Raw genomic sequence first — 25,416 nt, forward strand, 5'->3', positions numbered from 1 at the left:
ATATCAGAGTTCATTATCATGTTAATCCTTCTGATTACTTTCTCCCAACAGGGAATATATATATGGACAGTTCCATAACATGTGAATTAGAATTATTCTGTCTTTCTCGCAAAGCCAGCATTTGTCATTTCCCTTTCTGACAGTTTTCATTCACAGGCCAGAGTTCAGGAAGATCTGAATATTATTTTATTTCGGATTAGATGTTGTCTTTGATGCGGGGACAGTTTGCTTATCTTATGCATTTTGTGCCAGATTTTACCACCTATCTTTCTTATATTTTAATTCATTATTCTATACGTTTATTAGCTTCTCTACTTTACTGGAGCGGGAGAAGTGCATAGATGGGTGTGGTGAACTTTGTTTTGGGTAATGATTCTGGGAAAGTCATAAGCCTGGGTATTTATTTTTTAGAGATGATTCAAGTATGAGGGGGATATTGTTCCATTTCATATTTATCTGCTTGTCATGCATTTTAGGGAAGGATTTGCCCACGGCTGTTTTATCTAATTTCTCATATTTAATTATTTCAAAGGCGTACACAATACAATATCAAACTGTTCTGTGGACACTTGAAGTTCATTAAAAAACAAATTAAACAGATTGTTTCATCGTTGCAGGCATATTTTGATACTTAGTGTTATTGGCAACCACTTCCCTAGGATGTGTGGTTTGTACAGTGATTATTACTTGTTTAGCTGCACTCCTGGGGGCTGCATGGAGTCCTCCTCGCCCGCGCCCCCAGGAACTCACAGTGTAAGAAGATGAACAGCAAGCATCAGGGTAGAAGCATAAAGCACCAGGGAAGAAAGAGACGGAATCATCCCCTTGTGATACTGGAAGTGTGTGTGTGTGTTTATTTTAAACAAATAAATCATACACCAAGTAGTGGACTAACCCCCAGCAGGAAGAGGGGAGGGAAAGGGCAGGAGGCTAGCTTAATCATAAAAGACATCATCTTGCCTATGGCAGAAGCTGATCGAAGGTGCAGGAAGCGTCACAGAAAGGCTGGGAGAGCATGTCAGGGCACGCTCGCTTTCCTGGTTAGCTGTCTGCTTTGCTGAACAAATTGTGAGAAACTGCCTGTAGATTCAGAAAAAAGTTGGATTTTTTTTGGATCCGCTAGAGCATAGATAAGCACTGTTACCTGGTGCCAAGGAACACATTACCACTGTGTCCCTGGACAAATCTCTGCTAGTCTCCCATCATTCAGCAGGTCCTGATCTATGGATAACTGTCTAGTTAGCCCATGAAAGCTTATGCTCAAATAAATTTTGTTAGCCTCTAAGGTGCCACAAGTCCTCCTGTTCTTTTTACGGATACAGAATAACACGGCTGCTGCTCTGAACCCTGTCTAGTGTGTGTGGCTCACAGTGCTGTCTAGTGGACAGAATGTCAGTCCTGCTCTGGCATGGTTGTGATAATCCTATAGCTCTATGGCCTGCAGAAAGGCCAAGTCTCTTAATACAGCTACCAGCTAAGAGAGTTTCTCCTTCCGTTGGGCCCAGCTTGTGTTTTGTGAGCAGAAGCTCTTGCATTCTGTTCTGTCTGTTGACTGTGAAGCCCATGTGGGCTTGGAATAGTTACACTAAGTGTGTGAAATGGCCCATGGGGTGTGTCTAGGACACACAGGCTGTAACTGAAGGGTGTGTCCCAAGTAACTGGGCATTGCAAGCTATGTAGGTGACAGAAGATCTGCTGCATGTATTGGATTTTGGGTAAAACAAACTTAAAAATAACCCAGCTGATAGTGCAGGGTATGTATAGTAAAGTCAGCAGAAAAGTGAAATCCCTGCAGAAGGGGCTTGGAGAGATGGCAAATAAGGGCATGCTAATTACAACTCACTGTCTCCCATAATCAGGCAACTACAAGGAAAACTTGGCACTCTTCAGTATTCACCACTGTAGATGTGCTTTATTAGCAGAACTCTTAGGGAAGGAGAGGCAGTATGATCCTGTGATAAACCCATGAACTTGGAGTCAAGAGACCAAGATTTTATTCCTGGCTCTGTGCTTCTGGGCAAATCTTATAAATGCTTTGTGCCTCTAAAGTGAGGATAATGAGACTTCCGCAGCATTTTAAAATGCTTTGAGACCTAGAGATAAGTGATTGTGACAATCAGGGTCCAGACATCCGTGGTGCAGAACAAGGGGTCTGAACCCCAAAGAATAAACAATTGAATCAACTGACTGTATGCAATCTTATTTTACTATGAGTGTTTCAAGTATGGTCTTTATGAAAGCCCGTGACATGCTGGTTATGAAGATCATTAAGAACACAAGAATGGCTGGCTCAGAACAATGATCCATCTAGCCCAGTATCCTGTCTTCCAACAGTGGCCAATGCCAAGTGCCCCAGAGGGAATGAACAGAACAGGTCATCGCCAAGTGATCCAGTTCCTGTTGCTCATTCCCAGCTTCTGGCAAACAGAGGCTAGGGACACCATCCCTGCCCATCCTGGCTGATAGCCATGGATGGACCTATCCTCCATTGCATGATATGTGTATGGGTGGTGTACAAAGAGTTATGTATGTGTGCAGGAAATACATTCTTAAAATACGTTTTGGGGACAGACTTGGTAAAGAGGCCTGCCTTAGACAGAGGTGTGTGGATTTACCTGTCTGAGTCAAGCTTTGTAACAAGACAAGGAAAGTACATTTACATAGAAGTTAAACAAAGCAATCAAGCTAACAAGCGGCAGAGGATTCGGTTTAGTGAGCACACCAGGGGACAGAATTTGCACCCCAGGAAGTGTGCCTGGCACCTGAGGCAAAGACAATGGACTTTGGGAAATATGAGGGGAACACAAAGACATTGTAATTATCCATCACCTAGGGGAGACTGAGCACAATGCCCTTGGAACCTGTGAACAGTGGATCCTCTTGGCCTGAGGGCAGGAGGCTGATAATTTGCTGCAAGTGAGAAACTGTTTAGACAAAGATATCATAGAATCCTAGACCCCTAGGGTTAGAAGGGACCGCCAGGGTCATCTAGTCTGAGCCCGTACCAAGATGCAGGATTTGTTGTGTGTAGAATGTAGCCTGCTAAAATTACATTTTAGTCACTAGAAAGCCTGTGTTGTTTTGTTTGTACTATTTTCTGTTTCTGTTACCTCTGTGCAGCGTCACTGAAGTTTCTGTTCTTCGTTAATAAATTTAGTTTTAGTTTTACTGTAAACCATATCAGTGCTGTTCCATTGAATGAAGTGTGAGTCCTCATTTAAACCAGCTGACTGGTGTGTGCAGGGTCTCTTTGGAGGTAGCGATACTGATAATTTTTGTGAGTGTCCAGTGAGAGGGAATGGATGCTGCAGAGAGACCTCTCTGGGGATCTCGGGAATGGGGGTTCACTGGTTGTTATCTGCCAGGCAAGGTGAAGACGGACAGAGTTTCAAGGAGTTTGCTGTGAAGCTGGCAGACTGGTGTAGCAGGGAGCTGATGCAGTCTACAAAGCTCACTTTTGCTAAGGCAGAGGGGTAACACAGTGGCTTATGGGTCTGCGTTGCATTGAGGAGAGCGTCATATTAGTCTCTAAATGCAAATGATTATTATTTATGTTGATAAATACAAAATATAAAGGAATAATATGGAGAAAATGCCTAGGTTGCATAGATAGAAAATTAAAAATCAAGGCACAATCCCTTTATAAAAAATACAACAAACCCTGCTGAAGAAGGGTTTGGGTTTTAAACTGTGTTTCAAACATCGCTAAAAATCCTGTTCCTTTTTTAATTCTGAAATGTTAATGGAAGATTGACAAAGCTCCACATTAATGAAAATGCAGCTAATCCCCAGCTGAGATCTTCCGCAGTGCTGTGGACTAGCAGAGACCCATATCACTGAAAAAAGAAAAGGAGTACTTGTGGCACCTTAGAGACTAACAAATTTATTTGAGCATAAGCTTTCTTGAGCTACAGCTCACTTCATTGGATGCATTCAGTGGAAAATACAGTGGGGAGATTTTATATGCACAGAGGACATGAAACAGTGGGTGTTACCATACAGACTGTAAAGAGAGTGATCAGGTAAGGTGAGCTATTACCACATCAGCCACACTATCAGAAGCTCGTTCACCTGCACATCTGCCAGTATGATCTATGCCATCGTGTGCCAGCAATGCCCCTCCACCATGTACATTGGCCAGACTGGACAGTCTCTACATAAAAGAATAAATGGACACAAATCAGACGTCAAGAATTATAACATTCAAAAACCAGTCGGAGAACACTTCAGTCTCTTTGGTCACTCGATTACACATCTAAAAGTGGCAATTCTTCAAAAAAAAAACTTCAAAAACAGACTCCAATGAGAGACTGCTGAATTGGAATTAATTTGCATACTGGATACAATTAACTTAAGCTTGAATAAACACTGGGAGTGGATGTGTCATTACACAAAGTAAAACTATTTCCCCATGTTTATTCCCCCCTGCCCCCCCCCACACTGTTCCTCAGATGTTCTTGTCAACTGCTGGAAATAGCCCACCTTGATTATCACTACAAAAGGTTCCCCCCCGCCCTGCCCCCCCCCTCCCCCGCTCTTCTGCTGGTAGTAGCTCACCTTACCTGATCACTCTGGTTACAGTGTATATGGTAACACCCATTGTTTCCTGTTCTCTGTGTGTATAAAATCTCCCCACTGTATTTTCCACTGAATGCATCCGATGAAGTGAGCTCTAGCTCACGAAAGCGTACGCTCAGATAAATTTGTTAGTCTCTAAGGTGCCACAGGTACTCCTTTTCTTTTTGCAGATACAGACTAACACGGCTGCTACTCTGAAACCATATCACTGAATGTCTACCGAAGCAGCTAAACGCTCTGTGATAATACACGGCATTACCACAAATAGCAGGGCTTTATCTTGAATGGTTGCATTGCGTAAGGCTAGCAAAGGACTCTGTTTAGCTTTGGCTTTGCTAAGCGGTTTTTTAACTTTTGTAGCTCACTTCACTTTCAGGAAAAGTAAATTTTTTATGAACCATTTATAAATTTCCTTTTTCCCCGAGCTTTTTCTTGAATTCAGTTGCTAGAAGAAAAGTGAGCTCTGCAGGAATGTTGCCAAGAAAACCTAAGCAAGGGTGCCTGTTTCTCTGATTGTAAGTAATATATCCTCCTTCGATTTTTAAATCAACTATTCGTGCAGTAGCATCAGCCGCAAAGCACAGAGCCTGCTCTTGAAGGGTCTCGTAAGAGGCACTCGTTTTTATAATGGAGATTCCCTGCAGGGCTTTGCAAATACCCCCTGCAGATCCCTGCAGGGAAACTAAGCTTTTCAGTAGGATGTGGAATCCAGATCTATTTGCAATTAACATCTCTTTGGTGCTTTAGACTGACTTGCACCAGATCTACTCACAGTGGTTTTCACCGGCATAAGTCCATTGACGTTAGTGGAATTACTCCTGGTTAACAGTGGTGTAAATGGGAAGAGACTCAGGCCCATGTACTGCGCTGATGTTCAGTGATCTCAACACACATCTCAGTCGGACAAGCTCTGATCCAGCTCCCAGTGAAGTCAATGTGAGGGACTCATAGGCTGCAGTGCAAGTGGGATCAGTCCTGAATGTGCTGGACTCTAATGGGACTCTGGGGCTCAAACCCACAGTACTTACTAATGATTTATTGCAAGCTCCTGCTGGCATAAGTTCCATATGCAAAAGCAAAACTTCAGTGCGTGCATCACTCAGACCATAGATCAATCCAGGGCAGTTCTGCAAAGCAGCACTGTTCAGGGTCACTGAGTTGAGTCGCTCCTAGTTCTAGCTTGGAAGTGTAACTACCCAGCTTCTCATTTGCCCAGGCCAAGCTTGACACCCCTGGTTTTCAAAAGTCCACTCAACAATGCCCAGGTGCAAAGCGAGAGCTAGCGTATTGATTTCCAGCTTATATGAAACAATCAGGATAACTTAAATTCAAAATTGGTCTTATTTATATACAGCAAGTAGAGTTTGCTCCTTGGCAAAACAATATCTTTCCTCTAATGAGGACTATTGTGGAGGAGTTTGCAGATCGCTGAATAAAATAAACTGGAATGAGATGCATCAAGGATATATTGCAGCCTAATGAAAATACAGCATGCCAGTTTAAATAAGAGCAAACATGGAGTCATCCCAAGCTGGCAGGAATGAAAGAGAGTGAGTTTGAATTAAAGGATGCCAGTGTGGGCACACTGATTTGCTTGTATGGAGAGAGATTTTCAGTATCTCTACACTGTAGACATATACATTTGAAATTTAATTCATAAAAACTGTACAGTAGCAAAATGTAAGATGACGTGTCATCAACCGCCAGGACTTGTAACGCTGGGAGTGCTAAGCATAGGAAAGGACTGAGGTGTGTTGCTGTTGGGCTCAGGAAAGCTCTGAAGAAGGCGTTTGTGTGGCCCTCTCAAGGGTTCCTGTTCTGTAGTGGGATCTATAAAAATGGATCTTTGTGTCTGCGTGGCATTTATCACAAGACTAGGGGCATAATTAGTAAATGAATACAAGTTGCCCTGTATTAATTGGTGTGTGCAGAAAATAGCATATGTGATGACCAAATAAATTATTGGAATAGTTAGAAATTAAACATAGTTCTTAGAGCCCTGCTATGACTCCGTGAGTTTTTGGAAGAAAATACGGGCAAAAGTTTATTTTGACACATTGCACAAGTCAGTTGAGGCAGCTCCAACAGGAAATAACATGAAAGACATTGAGCATGAAGGAGATTTTTCTTTTCACACAGCAGTGTCACAGTATGTGGGGTTTTCCCATTACCACAACTGTAATTTACACATTGCAGGGTAGTGAAACAATCTGAAAACTTCCCCCACCCCTCCTCTGGCCCAATGACTGTTCCACTTTGGATAAATATTGAAAGAGTAATTGGGCCAGCGAGAGAGACCACCACCTCCTCCTGGAGTCATTGGATCCGCTTCAGTTTCTGAAACTCTGGAGTCGCACCCACACCTCCTTGATGTCCCAGCTTGGCTCTGTCTGGTCTTTCTTTCCTCTGCCCCACAGTGGATGCACCAGACAGGTTGGCTTTAGTTAGGAGTACTAGGAAGTACTAGTATGCAATCAAATGATCCCTGTTTCTCAGATTAGCAGTCAGATTACTACGAAAGTAAACTTGGTAATTGCTTCCATTTATACTCTATGGACATTTAATGACTGAAGTTCAGTTCAGATGTGTCCTGACAGCTCCAGATTAGCACCGATGTACTATTTTACTGCTCTGGGCTTAATGCAAGACCCCTAACCAATGACTTTACTTTTTGGTTTCAGAGTAACAGCCGTGTTAGTCTGTATTCGCAAAAAGAAAAGAAGTACTTGTGGCACCTGGTTAGTCTCTAAGGTGCCACAAGTACTCCTTTTCTTTTTACTTTTTGGCCTATTCAAGGCAGGTGCTGTTACAACCAAGGTGGTCAGGGGAGAAAAGTCTCTGTTTTCTCAAATAACTTGAAATTCATGCAGCCTAAAGCCTTTAAAAACACCGAACACAGACAGGATTTGTCAAGCTGCTGATGGTTTTCCTTGATAAAAGGAATTCATCCAGCCCCTTTTCCAGCAGCAGCACCCTCCAGTGATATAAAGCAAGAGATTGTAATTGCTTTAGCAAGTGAGAACAGGAGAAGTTGCCCTCTGTGGATTTTCAGCTGGCACAGAGATGCTCTGTGTTTCTTAGCTTTCTCTGCAGGCTATGCACATTACCAGATGCCTCGGGATATGTCCATAATGGTAGTGGAGACACTGGACTAGTGGTATGCTTATCAGAAGCTATTCAAATAGTATCTTTGCCTGTACAATCAGCTGGCATTTCTGATTAGATGTCAAAGATGTTTCCAACTTAGATATCTCTAAACCCTGATGTTTCATGAGTGGTTTGAAGAGGTGTTTCACTTAGAACTCTTGAGTCTATTCTGGGTGAGGGTGGAAATTTAAACCAATTGCTGTTTATAGCACACAATCTTAATCCCAGAGGATTCCTTCAGTCCATGCTTATTTACCTGCATGTCACGCATCAGATTTGTCAACCACATCTACAAGCACGATAGCTTGATTTTATTCCTGGATGGGAAGGGGACCTCATCTTCTCTGCCAGAGCTCTGAGCATGTCTCTACTTTCTATCCCGAAAGCGCCATGTGTTGGCCATCGTTCTTTGACCTAAGGAGAACTGGTACTATGTTGTTGGAACATGCCAAGGCAGTCCTTGATTTGAGGAATGCCTTCCTCTTTATAGGGGCAGCTCAGGGCCTTTCAAGGCACTCACGACCGCCAGCAACCAACAGAAAAACCTAGGATCTGAACCCTGGACTGGTGTTTTGTGTGTCATATAAATTTATACCTATGGGTCTGTGCTTCCAATGAATCGTGTGCTTAAGTGCTTTGCTAGACTGTGGCTAGAGTACTTAGCACCTGATAGCATCCAGCCCTAGAAGAGCTGCCTGGTGCAGATTTTTCATGAAAGCAAGATAGCTGCACATTGTGTCTGTTAATATGGCTAGTTGAGATCATGCTAAATATAAAATTGCAATGGAGTTTTCATTTCAAAATGAACTATAGCTTCAAGGCTCAGCGAAGTCATATGGGACCTGGATTTCCATTACTCAGTATTAGTCTTCCCATTTCTCTTGCATATATTAATAACTCAGCTTTTTGTAATAATGATCTCAGTTTCCTTTTCAGAAGCAAGTGTGCTGAAAATCTAGCTTGCAGCTTGAATTTTCTCTGCTGCAACATTTCTCTTCATCTCTTAGATTAATGTTTTAAACTGTCTGTGAAATAGAGCTAAGCAGAAATATTGGCCTGCATTATCCTGATCTTGTTATAGAAATGCTGTCCTAACCAAAAAATACTGTCATCTGGGTAATACAATGGCGCAGGGTGTTCATAGTTCTCTGCTCACTGATTTCTTATTCACATTCTTGATGTGTGAATTCCAACTTCACAGGCACTGCACTGATTACCTTGTTTGTTGTAAGGCCATCTGGGAGCAGCAAGTGATGACGGTAGGTTTGGTAGGGTTATTTTAAAAATTAAACAAAAATATTTTTTGTCTGAAACCCTTTTATAAAAATCCTCTGTATTTAAGGCATTATGAATGTTTGAATGGTGTTAAATTTATCATTCTGGCAGAGGCTTGTGTCTTCCTTGTCCTTAATTAGGTTTCAGAGGAGCAGCCGTGTTAGTCGGTATCTGCAAAAAGAAAAGGAGGACTTGTGGCGCCTTAGAGACTAACCAATTTATTTGAGCATAAGCTTTCGTGAGCTGCAGCTCACTTCATCGGATGCATCTTCTTGTCCTTAATTGTGATTCATTGAAGAGTGTTTTCATGTAAGGAATTGCAGACAGATGGCCCTGTTACAGGAATCAAAGCAGCAAGACTGGGTCCAAATAGGAGACATTTTTCATGGAATTACTGTGGTTTATTTTGTTTTGAATAACACATAATAGTCTGTGATTGTTAGTGGGTGCTTTCTGTGAGAGGGTTGGTTTCTTCGTTCAAGTCCTGTTTGGGGATTTGGGATTGGACATAGCACTCATATTTGTTCCCCTCCTCTTAAATGACTTCATCCATGAGCCTTTCGTCTGAGTAACAGGCAAACAGGGAAAGGAAAAGGTGAAATAGAATTTTATAGCGTGTTTTGGCCAGGTCGTAGGCATTGTTCAGGTAATGGCATAATTGTGTTGAAAACTAGCATAATTTTCCCATTCATGCTCGTTCAGACAAATAGAGGGGATGGGAAATATTTTCAGAGGCTTATGGGAGCTGCCATGTTGGGACAGATCAGATCAATGGTCCATCCACATTCTGGTATCCTGTTTCCAGCAAGGGCCAATCCAGGGTCGCTCCAAGGAATGTGAAAATCTGTGTAAACAAGGTGGCCAGTTGTGCAGAAGTGATCCCTTGCAGATGCTGTGACAGTGCACTGGTGGAGTGCAGATGACACTAGGCAGGGTCTGCCACACCAGGTGTGGCCCAGTGCGATAGCAACAGGTTGCTTTGCTTCTTATCCCCTTGCAGGATTCTGGCAGCATGCTATCTCTGGCTGGGAAGATATTAATTTCCCTCAAATTATGGCAGGAGTGGTTGTGCTTTGCTCTTCATGGTGGGATCTTCAGTATTCGGATTTTTATCAGGATCAGGTCAGGTGGGGGAGAATAGGTCACAGATGATCAAAATCCACTGGGCACCTGGACCTGGCAGGGAAACAATGCATTCTGTTTAACGGAATAGACATTCCTAAGTAAAAACTTCCGAGCTAGGCAGTGAAATACTGCTGGTGGGGGGTAATGTAAGGGTATGTCTATACTACCCGCTGGATCGGCAGGCAGCACTCGATCCAGCGGGGATCGATTTATCGTGTCTAGTCTAGACTTGATAAATCGACCCCCGGGCGCTCTCCCGTCGACGCCTGTACTCCAGTGCCACGAGAGGTGCAGGCAGAGTCGAGGAGGGGGCGGCAGCAGTCGACTCACCGTGGTGAAGACACCGCGGTGAGTAGGTCTGAGTACGTCGACTTCAGCTACGTTATTCATGTAGCTGAATTTGCGTAACTTAGATTGATTCCCCCCCCCCCCCCGTGTAGACCAGGCTTAGTCTTTCATTTATACATCTGCAGTCTATTTAATTTTACTACTGAAAGCTGGCATAAACGGTCTCTGAGTCAGGAAACATGTTCTTTTCTGTTCAGGCCAGCACTGAAGCATGTGCCTAACTTTAAGCTTAAAATTAAGCACATGCTTAAGTGCTCTCCTGAGTATGGATGCTTTCCTGAATTGGGACCTAAGTGAGCAGAAGAAATATCAGATACTGAATTCATACTGACCTAGAGCTCTAACATGGAGGTATTTAACATAAATTGGCACATGAAAGGTTTTTAAAAACTAGTTCATGGATTAAAATTAAAGAAATGGAAACTGTAATTCAGAGTTTAAGGATCCAAGAGACTCTTGACATTCTAGAAGTAATTTTTCAAAGTAATTTATTTTCTTAAAAGATTTATAATCCTATGGAGAAAACTCCCATGATGAGGCTTGAAGATAGAGATTATTGTGTCAGTTAAGAATAAATAGGATTATAGATGGCAAAGAATTAGTCTTGAAACGCGTATGTTATAAATATGCAAGGATTGCACTTGAAGTATTAGGTAAAATTGTGAAAATAAGCCTACAGTTACCCGGCCTTCTTTGTTATTGTCCTTTGGTGGCCTGGATAAAATTAACATGTGAGAAGGATTCTTATTTCATGCTGTTTTTCATATATTGCAGTGGTTGTAGTACATGCTAGTGAAAGTATTGCCTAATGGTTAAAGCAGGGGACTGGGTATCAGAACTCCCGGAGCATATTCCTGATTCTGCCACTGCCATACATTCTGACCTTGGGAAAGTCATTTAATTAGCACTCGTTTTTTAGGTGGTTGATTTCATTGCTATCTTAGCAACAGTGTCTCTGCAGTGAGAAAAGTGACTACAGTTATTTCTTCATTTGAGCAAATTGATTTTCCTGTTTGTTTCATAGAGATCTGTCCGTGTGACACACAGGACATGGCTATTCATTAAAATCCAGATCCTGCCCTCAGATATACAGCTCCCACGGGCAGCCATGCATGCAACTCTGAGGGCAGGACTTCACCCATCGTGAGCATCCCTTGCTGAAGAAGGATGTGCAGACATGAAAACTGATCTGGAGAGCTCAAGAGACCCTTTCTGAATAGTAACTAAGACTGAATGATCAGGTTTCTTTGCTGGGTCTTTGCAGCAAGCAATCTCCAGCAAATTACAAGAAATGTATTTGACAGTGTTTGTGCTGAGGGGTATCTTGCTGCCTGGGTGATGCTATCATTTTGCAAACTTGCCCCACAGATCCAGCCTAGAGGATTTTCCAGAGGGACTGTTTGGGCTACGTGATCTCAGAGTAGAATGAATATCTGCACAGTGCCTGCGCTGGAAGCATATGTGCCCAGACTTAGCTATTCCTTTTCTTTTGTCTTTCTTGAATTCAGTTTCTCCTTTTCTTTCATTTCTCCTGGTTAATGAGTCTGTTACACTACCTGGTGCATTGTGTGAACAGGCTGGACAGCCAGCCTTTGGGAAAAGGTCCAAAGACATTGGGCTAGAGTTTCCATTGATTTCCTACCTCTCCTGGGACTGGAGCTTTTGTGAGCTCAATATTGTGTTGCCTATTAGAAGTGTCTATGTAGCATTCTTTAATGTACTTTAAATCGGGCTTGTTTACTAGACTAGCTTCCTGAGCCGTCCTGTCCTTTGGTTATTTAGAGGTGGCTCCTGAGTTTTGGCCTGCTGTCACAGCTGAGAGGTGTGTTTCTGTTGCCTTCCAGCATCCTCCTTGTGACTCTACAAGAAGAGACAGGTCTTCATCCTGGGGCAGGAGCTTCTCTGGAAGACTGGGCTGCAGCTTCTGGTTAGAGAGATTAATAATGTAGGAGAGCTGGGTCCATTTAGCTGGGGATTGGGAGATTCTAGTCATCTCTTTACGCAGGGCCAGGAACCATGTCAAGCTGTCAGTACTATGAATGAAATGGCACCTGCCTTAGTGCCAGCATTTCTGCCAGGTAAGTGGTCAGCAGCACTTTCCTTCACTGTGGAAATGTCCATGCTTCATAGCCACTCATGTCAGACAAGTGAAGTTTTCAAGTGGCCAAGAACTAACCCCGGTTTTACATTTTTGTTTATCTCGGCACAGATGTCAGAATTAATATGTAGGGCGGTAATACAAACTGATGCTTGTGCTTTTTGCTCCCTTCGTTGATCGCTGTATCCCTGCTAGGACCCTTAAGAGCCACCCAGTTTTCATTGCTTGACATCCCTCCCTCACAGGCAAAATCTGTCTCTCCAGGATTGTCTTTGAAATCCGTCCGCACCATTCCCTAATCATCTGGTCACGGCTGAGTGAGGCAATTCCTATCCCTGCCAGGCAATGTATGCAACCTCTGCCACACTTCCAGCAGTTGGTGTCCTGGGAAGCTCCAGGTTAGAGCAGGGAATTAAAGCCGTGACTTTCAATTGATACTGCAGAATGTTACTACTGGGCGAGCTCAGAACAACGTTAGTCTAGGATATTTCGGTGCTGCTGGAAACCTTTGTCCGCAAAGTCAAATATGGTGTGCTATCAGCGAAGGTGAGGATTTCTGTTTCGATGATCACCTCTTTCTCTCCCCAGGCCCAGAGAAAAGGCTTTCTAAAATGAAAGCCATGGAAGTCTGTCCTCTGACATTTGTCTGGAGATTGGCCATAAAATTGTTTAGATTGTAATTTGAGGATTTTAGCAATTCATTTTGGAGAGAATCTCTACCGTCTGGTGTCAGGTGAATGGATGGAGAGCTAAAATCTACCTAATGACCTGCTTCAAATTAAACTCCTTGGGCTACAGTCTCTTCTCTGCTTGAGGAGCTATGCAGGTAATTTTTTGTTGACAATGAAAACTCTACCCAAGGCCTGACACTGTAATAATGCCTGTAGTCGAAGCAGGATATATTTGTCCTTGTTTGGGTTTATAAAAGGCTTTTTACTCAGTGCTAAATAACAGGTCAGTTGTAAAATGTTTAAACAGATAAATATTTATTTCAAGGTGCAGACCAGACTAGATTTATGATCTATCAACTCATTTTCTCTGTTTTAATATATACCCAGAAGATGTGCCACATTTTAAATCTATGACAGTACAGAATATTTACATGGAGTCTTTCAAAAGCTCTTCTAAATTCTGAACCTTCTGTCTGGACACTCTTTCTAGTTGCTAAAACTGTACGTGCCTGCAATGAGACTAGTGAAGGGGATAGCAGGAAGATGGAAATAACTCAAAAGCTATCAGACTACAGCTGCAATGCGAACACTCTGCAGAGAGAAATCGATCCCTCCTTAAGACTTGCTTCACCTGCAAGACCTGTAGGATGTTGCCAGTTGATAGTAGCTAGGCAGGTGGTGAAATATATTGGGGCTGAGCCAGCTGCAGGTGTCTAGTTGCTATGTAGACGTACCTCTAGTCTACATGAAAACATGCTGATGTTATTGGTATCTCCTTCCCTCTCCTCCCCTAACTCTGACCAGTTTGCTCCTTCCCTGTGTTGCATCTTCTCATTAACCATGCTTTTACGTTGTTTGGGTCAGGGACTGTCTTTTTACTACATGCTTATACAGTCTCTCGGACAATGGAGCCCTCATCCATGTTTGTTCCTGTAGTACAACTAATTAGTAATAATAACACGCTGTCTGTTCTCTCCAGATCCAGTCCCATCCCTTTGGTTTTAAATCGCTAATCCTGTGCTGGTTCGTTATGGAATTATCTTATTTTCATTAGATTGTCTCCATACAAGAACTGAACTACCGTACTTTGGAGTGTTTTCTCCAGGGATGGAGCCAAGAACTTTAGAGGCAAAACTGAAAGCTATAAATGAGAGATTTTAACACCCTGGCCCAGTTTTGCCATCAGTTACACTTGTGCACTGATGGACTAAAAAGATGTAAGTCTAGATAGAACTTGTCCCATTGGTGAAATTTAATTTTGCCTGCTTTAAAATTTCCTCTGAAGCATCTGATGGATAGCATTTTTCACTTCTTGCCTAGTGTGCTGTGAAGTGCTTCTGGCCAGTGTTAGACAGTTGTTGCATTTCCTACGGGGCTGCATTTCAGCAGAGGATGGAGCAATTCCCACAAACACAGTTTGGTATTTTTAAAAATGTAATCCAGAATCAATAAGTCCCATTTTCATAATCACAGCTGAGGTGAGCGACTCACGTGAGCATTTGTGGAAATTCACTTGCAGGTTTTGCCCGGCTGTAATTATTACTGGGAGCACAATGGCCTCTCTCTCTCTCTCTCTCCGAAGTCTGTGGTACATCCAAGGCATCACTCTGATCTGATGGGCCTCTTAATAACCTGTTTCAGAGTAGCCGCCGTGTTAGTCTGTATTCGCAAAAAGAAAAGGAGTACTTGTGGCACCTTAGAGACTAACCAATTTATTGGAGCATGAGCTTTCGTGAGCTACAGCTCACTTCGTCGGATGCATTCAGTGGGAAATACAGTGAGGAGATTTATATACACACAGAACATGAAAAAATGGGTGTTATCATAAGTGATCACTCTCCTTACAGTGTGTATAACACCCATTTTTTCATGTTCTGTGTGTATATAAATCTCCCCACTGTATTTCCCACGGTATGCATCCAATGAAGTGAGCTGTAGCTCACGAAAGCTTATGCTCCAATAAATTGGTTAGTCTCTAAGGTGCCACTAGTACTCCTTTTCTTTTTGTTAATAACCTGTGACTCTGTGCCCCTGGGGGATGTTTGCATCCTTCCCCTATGCTCTGTGGCATATTGCTGCCCCTCCTCTGAACAGGCTAGCACATCAAAGCCCTGCAATGGGATAACTCCCGGGAAGTTGAGCCTGCTCTCTCTGCCACTGTGCAGTGCCAGGCAGATGCAGAAAGTGCTCAAGGGCTGCTTAATCCCTGGTTTGAAAGCCTTAGTGGGATGTGGTGCATGGGCCTGGTCTTGGTCTCTGCACAGAGGTGAATTTCACCTGTTTACACTGAATGAATTATCCAGATTGAAATAAAACATTCTGATATACCGGCAAAACTCTGGGATCTTTAGGAAAGGCAAAAGTTACCGGTTCATCCACCGAGCATGCTCTATTTTTTGTTTGTTCCAATAAATGCTGATTGTTTTCCCCCCACTTTGATTTTTGGTTACTTCCCTTTAAACCCAATAGGACAGTTGACTGGAGACTGGCCTAATGATATCTAGCATCTGACAAAGCCTGTTTCACCTCCACAGAACAGGGCTGTCTCTTGGGATGTGACACGTGACTGCAAATGTCCCTCAGCCATTTCTCCCTGGCCACTGTGTCAAGAGCTGGCTTTCAAAACGGGCTCTCCTATTTATCAGCTCAGCGCTGATTTTGTCTAGGCGTGACCAGCCTGGCGTGGAGGTGGAGTGGAGGGGAAGGCTGGAGAGGGAATCGGAAATGATCTGAGTTATTCTGAAGAGAAGCGTAGTGTCCGTTCTCAATCCGTCATAGGAGCAGCAAGACTCATACTGACTAAGGATAACGCTTAATCGTGATAGAAGCAAACATCTGAGGAGTAATGTGCAATATGTCTGCTGAGAAACCAGATGAGCCCAAAATGAGTCTCATCCATCAATCTATACAGAGATGCCCGTGCTGCGTGGGAGCAGGAGGGGGGGCAGGAGCCCCTTCACTACCACGGTGCCCCACACAGGAACAAGCTGTAATATGTCAACATCGGAGGGAGGTGTGCCCAATACTGCCGGCTCCAGGGGAGGCGTTTCTGGCCGGAGATGTGCCCATGGCCCCCTCCACCTACATGCACATTGGGAAAGGAACTCACGTAGTAAGCACCTGAAGCATGTGTCCTCGTGTCCTCTACACTGGTTTCTGCAGACACAGTGCCTCCAGGGGCTCCTGTGCCAGCACTGTGCGTCCCCACCCCGGGCCCGGGCAGAACCTTTCATGTACAGTACGGCCCTACAGGAGTTATAGGAAGAGGAAGCAAGTTGTGGATAAGGCACCGCTGTGGGAGCTTGCAAATTTGGGTTCTCGTCCCTGTCCATCGCAGACTTTCTGTGTGACCTGGAGCCAGTTGCTGTTCCCCCGTGCCTCAGTTTCCCCCACCTGAAAGTGGGAATTGTACTTTTCCCCCTCCCGCAAGTTCATATCTCCTTAAATACTCCTCCACTTAGTCATGCTGTAGCTCTGGCTAGAAACCAGCTTATTTGTGGAGAAGCTAAGAAACCTTCCAGCCACTGAAGGCTACCTTTTGGAAGGTTGTTAGCTAACCTCTAAAGGACCCTTCTTATGGTTCACACAACAATGTGTAGTCTTGAAAGCTGAGCATTTAAACCACAATACTAAAACCAAATCATTACTGACAGTCTCTCCAGGGGGGCAGTGGAGGTGATGGGACTTTCATCTCTTATGGCTCAGGTGTTGCAGACATAGAGATTTATGCCTGAACTTCATGATACAGAATAATGTTAGGGTTTTTCTGGCAGATTTCTTCCTTTAATTTTTACATTCCTATGCCCATGAAGGGGGAAGGAAGGGCTGGCCACAGAAGGAGCTTGTGAAACCTTAGCGGAAGAAGGGAGCTGAGTTTCAAACTACTGTTAACTAAAAGATTTAAACAAATGCAAACTATTGGAGTTAGGAAATTCAGTCTCCTGGATAAAAGCAAATGGAGTTCTGGGGCCCTGGAATTGGGCCACAGTGAGGTGAGGTCAGGAGTGAGGGGCACAACGGGTGTCTGTATGAGGCAGCATTTCCAAGGAACTCCTCTTCTGCTGGTGCCATCTGTAGCCGCTGTGCTCTGTGCTTTCTGAGAGCCCTCGTTCAGCCTGTTCCTCGGCATTCCAGGATGAGATTTCGGGGACACGGGGCAGCACGCAGTTCTCCCCCTTTTGTAGTTGTTGGCTGCAGGAAAGAAGGAAACAAAACCACAAACCTGATGACTTCAGGGGCCAAATTCAGCTTTGGTGTAAGTGGGTTTGAATCTGGCTGGTGTGGGAGTGGGACAGGGACAGGTTACTACATGAAACCAGCAAGCTAAACCGGGTGAAAGGGACATCCAGGCATGTCTCACAGGGCAGGGCTGAGCTGCATTAGTGGGGCAGCCTGAATTAAGCCTCCCAGTTCCTGTCTGAAAAGCTTGCTCCACGGCTGCCTCTGTCTGGGTGTATAGAGGGCCTGAAGCTGCTGGTGCCATTTTCCTGGCACCTTTCATGAACCCATAAAGAAAATTAAAACAAAGAAAAGATTGCATGGAATTTTTGTGAAGGAAAGAGTCAGATTATGACATTGGCGAGAGACGCAAACCTTTCCTTATGCAGTTTGCAGTGAGTCTTCCAGTGGCTTTCGCCAGTGGTTAACTGCGCTGAAATGGAGAAGAACACAGCTACGCTTGTGAATAGATTCTCTTTCTAGTCTGCACAGATAGGCTTTGAAATCATCTGTACTTCTGCATGTCGGGATAGCTGGCTGGGAAAGGGAAGGGGCTTGGATTTCCCTCTTGGTTAAGAGGTGGAGCAAAGTGAAGGAACTGGGATGTGATTTCACAATGACCTGTCTGGGCATGGAGGGCTGGATTGGAACCGGACAGTTGCTCCCGGTGAGGGGTAGCATGCACCTTCGCTGCTCCAGAGGGGCAGGAACCACACTGGAGCTGTGAGTCAGTCTAGTTTCTGCTTCCTCTGGCTACCAGGGAACGTGATCTGTGCCTGGCCTTTGGCACATTTTACTTCCCCCTCTGCATTGGAACTAGTGCACTGGGGGACAGAGTTAAGGTTACACCCATTCCGCGCCCCTACCTCCTCGTTCCCTGCCAGGATCTGGGGAGTAGCAGCCTGCCAGAGTGGGGTTCCCCTCATCTTCGCACTCCAGTGCAGTGTGTGTCCTGCTCATGCTGGCAACAGAAGAAAATCCATCCCTTCCTCTGTGACCCAGGGACCTTTTGATGCCAACTGGCAGAGGGCATAAGGGAACAGGACCCCCCAGAGTTTGGTATTTACGTTCTAGTTCACCTGAGTGTCACATGAGGTCTCTAGTAACAGCCTGGGTAGTGCTGGTTGTCAGTGTCACCGTGACATGTGTGATGTACAGATACGATGGGAAAAGTCATAGTGTGCTGAGCGTTATGTTCATAGGATAGGCAACTGGGGGGTTGGTGGCCCGCAAACGTGAAGCTGGTTGTTCTCTGTCAGGCAAGAGCCATTTATCCATCTCTCTGGTTACATGTCAATTGAGTATTGTCTCATTCACAATGGGCACCAATTAGCGTTGTAAGTCAAGTGCTAACGAAGAGCTGGCACAGACTTCAGAAAGAAACAAACTAACAGGTAGAGAAAAACTGCTGGGAGGTGGGGCAGGGAGGGAGAGCCCCGTATCTCGAGGTGCACAGCAATGGTTTACTCTGCTAAATTTGGGAGACAAAGGAGACACCCTTCTATCCCTTCCCTGAGGAAGTAAATGGACAGCGAGATTGCTGTATGAAAAAGGGTCTCAGCCAGTCTCTAGAAAGCATGATATGATTTTGTTTTGTATGTTACCATATGTTTCCAATATTCTTACTCACTGTCCCTTGGTAATCCACCTTACTCTTGTTTTCACTGTAAAGCTATCCAAGCAGGGTGGTGCTGAGCAAAGTGGGGGTCGTGAGTTGAATCTCAGGAGCTGGTGTGCGCTTGTCCTTTGGGCCTCGTTGTTCTGTGAGTGTTCAGTGGCTGAGGGTCGGAACACTGCAGGGAACGCGCCAGTGGCTCGGAGGGTGGCATGTGCCTATCATTGTCCCTGCAGAGGGAGCGAGGCCTGCGGGAGCCCAGGGGGCCGTGCTTGTGGGCCAGAGGTTGATGATTTCAGGGAGCTGATCCACAGCAGGCACAGACAAGATGGCTTCACCCTCAGAGCAGGTAGTGGTGAGGTTAGGGTGCCAACTTTCTCATTGCACAAAACCGAAAACTCTCGCCCTGCTCTTGCCCCGCCCCATCTTTAATGGTCATTCCCCCCCCCCCCCCCGGCACACATTGGAGTCTTCGTTATCAGGAAACAGAACCAATTTGACTGGGAAAACAAACTAAATAGTCTGCCGGCAGAAAGCCCCATGTAGGCCTCCCCCACAAAACCAGCCCAACCCCATCTCAGTCAGGTGGGTGCAGAGGCTCCCCTTAGCCACTCCCTTCAGTCGTGGACTTGCTGTGGCCAAGTGACACAAGGTGTATTCAGTCATAGGATCATAGAATAGCAGGGTTAGAAGGGACCTCAGGAGTTCATCTAGTCCAACCCCCTGCTCAAAACAGGACCAACCCCCAACTAAATCTGCCACTGTCTCCTTGGCTTTCAGTTGTCAGCTCCTGTCCAGTTATTGCTACCACTTCCCAAAGTCAGCTTGGGCCCAACACAGCTCTCTCCCATCCAGTTTGCTGCTGCTTCTCCACCCAGTCAGCTCAAGCCCATCCTTTCTAGGGTCTGTCTGGTTCTCCAGCAGAGTCCAAGACACTTAGAATCTTTCTCACCAAAGCCGAGAGAAGAGAACTCCAAACTGAAATCCCTGGTCTCCTTTGTTCTTCTTGGGCCTGACTAACCAATCTGGGTCCACTGACAGCCAGATTAGGATGGCCCACCTTCCCCACTGAATAAAGCCCATGAATTCTCACACTTGTTGCTCCTTTCTGGTATCTGCAATTATGTATCATGTTTAATGCAGCTCATGAGTGTGGAGCATGGAGAAGTGCTGGAGGGAATTGCTTTTGGCACTTCATGGAACTCCTCCAAAGTGTATGCAAATTATACCTGCAGGTAGGGAGCTCCTTATATTTCCCCTTTTATCAGTAGGGGGAGCTAGAGAGTAGCATATGCAAATTAGCCTGGCAGCGGGTGGGTACACATCCCCAAGGCTCTGACTTCACCTACAAAGGATGCCAAAGAGCATCTGTTCCTTATAGCTCTAGGGCTTATACAAGTACTCTGACTAATGCCCACAGTTAAATTGCAGGTGCCTATTTTGCATATGTAAATTCAGCAGCTTGGCACAGCTTTTCTTTCATTGTTACTTTTCTCCTCTCAAAATTCTGTTGCAACAGTAAATGTTTAACTTGCCAAATACCTGAAAGCTTCCATCCCTTATGAACAGGATTTTCTAACTCTGTTATTGGAGATGCGCCTGTTGGTTGCCATGCTCGGCCCAGTTGATCCAGAAAGTGTTTGCTTTAACACCTTGATGACTGAAAACAAATGAATACCGTGTGATCATGTCATATTCTTCCCTGCATTGTGGAACAAATTTGTGATGATACAGCCTGCTCCTGCAGCACTCCAGTTGAATTCAGTGAGAGTTTTGCATAAGTAAGGACTGAAGACTGAGTTTGTATTCACCTTTAGTCTCCAGACATTATAGTGCTTAGATCAGTGTTTTGCTGTGCTCTGCCCCTATCGCTCTCAGTTGGGTGGCTCCAGTCCTTGACATTGCTGAGGTGTCTCACTGCACCAATACTCCCTAATCGTGGTTTGCTCTTTGCTGCTGCTGCGGAGTCAGACTAGCCGCATGCTGTCACACTTCCGATTATTGGACTGTCTTGGGAGAGCTCTGTAGGAAGGATGTAAAAAATTAATTGTATTCTCTGGTGAGCAAAGCCTGTAATGGGGCTATTAACTAAGAGCTAAAGATAGTACAAAAAGAAAAGAGCATCCTGCAGGTTAGCAACCCCAAAAGCATCCGGATCATAACTGCCGTTAGTTTTTCCAGGTAAAAAGGCTGCCCAGATATTAATGTGTTACTGTCAGTTTAAATCTGAATGGTTCCAATCCTTCTGTAATGCTGGCTGCTCTGTGTGTCTTTTAGAACTTGAAGAGAAGAGAACGTGTAGACTGAACAGTCCTTTTCATGATGGTCTTTAATTGAATCTATTCAACAAAATACATGGATGAGCAGTTTCCCTGTCATTGTGTAATACAGCTTTGTCTGATTTATTTAACGATGAAAAGTAACACATTTAGGCTGCTCAGATGAGTAGTTTAACAACATCAAATGGCTACACATGTAAATGTTATAAAGCAGGAAGTCATGCAGTGTACATACTCTAGCAAAAACACCCCAAAACGCCGCCACCAACAACAAAGGAAAGGGAAGACCACATAGTCAGCCCTGGCTCCATTTTATGCATCTGATTGCGGCAGCCGTAATCACTGTGAACCTATGTTATCTCCCCCAGCAGCCAGCGATGCACCAAATCAAGCAGCTGCATGACTAGCTACCCTTTCTGTTCACACCAGTAATTACCCATTTCAAGTGCACACAGTACTTAGGGCTAAGGCCTGTTTTACTGGACCTTATGTGACCAGCATAATCAATCTCGAGTTCTTCTGCCATGAACTTTCCCTGTCAGTGCCCAGAAACATGCGTCACAGACTGAACTGCTTAAAATATGCTCTGCAAAACTTATCTTTCTCTTCAAAAGATCTCTAGCAAACATCTGTTGAGAGTTCTGATGCTTGACATTACAGGAGCATATTTCTAGGGTGCTCATGTTACTCAGCTTCCTTCCTTCTTCTATGTGCTAGATAGTTAACAGCAGGCTCACAGTGAGGAAAAATTGCAAATAACATTCATTCAGCAGTGTAATATAAAAGAGACTGAGCTACATTATGCTCTTGGGTACCCGTGTCTAATCCCAGAGTTACTTCAGGTTTAGACCAGCATGAGTGAGGTCAGAATCTGGCCCTGCAAGGAAAGTATGAACCCACGTTCCAAATGGAAAACACAGGGGAGTGCGAAGAGCTGCGCTCTGTGCATATTGGAATAGAAGGAAAAGCGCACTCTGTGTAAAGACAATTTATTTCAAAAAAACCTTCTTAACCCCAAAGGAGCACTGGGCCTTATCTAAAGCATCTACAGGGAGGATTATCGTGTTCTCCTGCACTGGGTCTCAGTTCAGAACCTTTAGGGAATTTCCAACGCTTGCCCTTTAATCTTTCAAGCTGTCTCAAGAAGTGAGATGTAGCTTCTGACTCGGACCTTTACGAGGCTGTTCTTGATGTCCTTGTTTTCCCCCCCTCGCACCTTCCACCACCAACACAGAGTTAGAGAACCATACACCACCTCTCTGTAGCTTCCAGTGCCAAAGTGAACTTGGGTGATGCTACAAAGCACTTAAGCATGTGCCTAGCTTTAAGTACAAGTACTCTCATTGATTTCTCAGGGGTTAAAGTTAGGCACATGCTTAAGTGACGCTCTGGATTGTACCTTGGTTTCATGTAGGGCTCAGATAAATGTCATGGAATGTGCAGAGATTTTTTGCTGCTGGAGAGATAACATGTTTTCACTTCTGCAGATTTGACAGGATCCTGTTGAAATACTCTTTAACGCTTGGCAGAGTCAGTTAGTAGTGGCTATGAATTGTAATTTCAATTGCTTAGGCTGACCCCAATGACCTTCTTTCGAAAATTGAAGATACAAGGTTGTTTTAACCTTGGCGTCTTAAAAATCTGTTGGGATTTTACTCTTTGATTGTATGCTAGGCCCTTGTTTTCCTGCAGAAACCTATTGTAGAATTATTTTTTTGCATTCAGTTATTCAAAGCTTCCACACACGACTGGTTTACCAGTGATAAGAATGTCAGAGACTTTCAGTGCCAGGTCTTTGCACACTTTTATAGTGCCTTTCATCCTGAAGTGATTTACAGACATTAATTATAAATCACTGTGAGACATTGTAAGTGTTATCCTCACTTCACATATGGGGAAACTGAGGCACAGAGAGGTTAAATAAATTACTTGATGTCATGTAGCAATCCAGTAGCAGCGTCAAGCACAGAACTGAGGTTTTACTGCCAATCTCCTATTCTAACCACTAAATCTTCACTCCATCTCACTAGAACATTTATTCATAGAATCATAGAATATCAGGGTAGGAAGGGACCTCAGGAGGTCATCTCATCCAACCCCCTGCTCAAAGCAGGACCAATCACCAATTAAATCATCCCAGCCAGGGCTTTGTCAAGCCTGACCTTAAAAACCTCTAAGGAAGGAGATTCTACCACCTCCCAGTGCTTCACCACCCTCCTAGTGAAAAAGTTTTTCCTAATATCCAACCTAAACCTCCCCCACATATATACATATATTAATACATATATACATTTTAAAATATCATAACACTCCAGGGCATGTTATAACCAGATAATTAGAAGAAGGTGATGTGTGCATATATATATCTGGTGATCTCAGTAATAATAATTAACACTTATTAATTTATAATGGTAAAAATCCTAAATTTCAGACCTCATTCCTTATTCACATAACGTTCTTGTTAACTGTGTTGACTAAGCAAATAGATCAGGATTGGCCTAGCAATAATCACAGTAGTAGTTATAAACCCAGACCTTCGATGGGGGAAGTGCTGTTCCCTTCCTCAAGCACCCCAGGCATGGGGTTATCTTATTACAACATGGGCCAAGTTGTGTCTTAGAGTTTACTGAGTGTATTACAGAGTCGATGCCAAGAGGAATTTGCTCTCATTTTGAAGTGTTGCAGCAGAAAGGATGTGTTCCCAAAGGGTTCCAAAGTCTGATCTCTGAAGGGAGAAATCCTGCAGATGGGGAGAGGCGCTGCATTGCCAGCATTAATGGGACTCCAGCTTTCTGTTGGCATAATTGCTAGGATACTGGAGCATGCCAATTGCAGCACTATGTAGAGAAGGTATGGGTAGGAGTTATTCGTTTGTAATACACTGATAAGATTTCATTCCCCCATTGCCTTCAGCTGACAGAGCTATAAAAAGTAATTACATAAGCACTGCTATGACACCAGGCTGATCTCATTAAAGAACATTTTTATAAAGAACAATTGAGTCGGGGTGAAGAATATTAATTCTGGTTGTCTATACCCTGTTCTCTAGCATTGGAGCCCCCAAATTAAAAGAATGGAAAATCTGAACTAAACTCCCTCTTAGGGTATGTCTTTACTACCCGCTGGATCGGCGGGCAACCATCGACCCCCGGGCGCTCTCCCGTCGACGCCTGTACTCCAGCGCGGCGAGAGGCGCAGGCAGAGTCGACGCAGGGGCGGCAGCAGTCGACTCACAATAGTGAAGACACCGTGGTGAGTAGGTCCAAGTACGTCGACTTCAGCTACGTTACTCACGTAGCTGAAGTTGCATAACTTAGATCGATTCCCAACCCCCCCCCCCCCCAGTGTAGACCAGGCCTTAGAGTAACGCCATGAAACATCTTCAATGAAGTAATTTCAGAGTAGTTACACCAGGGAGGCATGTGACTCTCTGAATTCGAATTTTGGCCTCACTTTGGAATTTTCCTGTCAGCCTCTAGGCCTCCAGAAGTAGCACATTTTGAACACTTATTTTGACTTTTTGTTTCGTGAATCTCCTCCTAAAAGAACCTTGAATGAATTTGAATTTAGAACCTGAGCCTACAAACGTTTCTGCTTTTAATAACTCATCCCATGGGCAGTCCCATTAACTTCAAAAATGGCTGGGTCTACAGTGGTTACTGACAGTGTAAGGCTCATGCTGCTGAACATCATACAGGCACATAAGGATCTGGGGGAATGGTGAGGGCACTGGGCTGGGAATCAGTAGCTCCTGAGTACTAATCGCAATGCTGACTTGTTGTGTTTGTACTTAGCAAGTCATTGAGGATCTTATTTTGATAGGTGCTGAGCACCAGCATCCCCTGTTGACTTTTACCTTCAGTTTTGGGTGTTCAGCACCTCTGAAAATCAGGTCTTTAATTTCTCTGTCTTTATTCTCCTCCCTTTTGTAGATAGGAAAATTAACTTCATTTGCAGTGGTCTGCCCTAAAGGTGAGAAGGTATTACTCAGATTCCCCTGACATGGAAGAGGAAATAACGGTGTGATAGCTCAGGTGCAGTTGATGTTTCCATGGCTGTTAC

At 44.2% G+C, this 25,416-nt stretch overlaps 1 protein-coding gene across 9 annotated transcripts in view; it reads left to right on the top strand.

Annotated features, from left to right (window-relative positions):
* The window catches only part of FRMD5 (FERM domain containing 5), a 302,761-nt gene that overhangs the window by 135,508 nt on the left and 141,837 nt on the right, over positions 1-25,416 (top strand). Inside the window, exon 1 of one of the 9 annotated variants that reach the window (XM_073304540.1) lies at positions 17,475-17,497. The exons of 7 other annotated variants lie outside the window; for them this stretch is intronic. The gene's annotated coding sequence lies outside the window, so the exon portion shown is untranslated. Of the gene's footprint in view, positions 1-17,474; positions 17,498-24,544; positions 24,607-25,416 lie in introns of those variants that run through there. One more of the 9 variants, XM_073304547.1, reaches the window with a different exon arrangement.

Source organism: Lepidochelys kempii, chromosome 10 (genome assembly GCF_965140265.1).
Source record: "Lepidochelys kempii isolate rLepKem1 chromosome 10, rLepKem1.hap2, whole genome shotgun sequence".
NCBI classification, from domain to species: Eukaryota; Metazoa; Chordata; order Testudines; family Cheloniidae; genus Lepidochelys; species Lepidochelys kempii.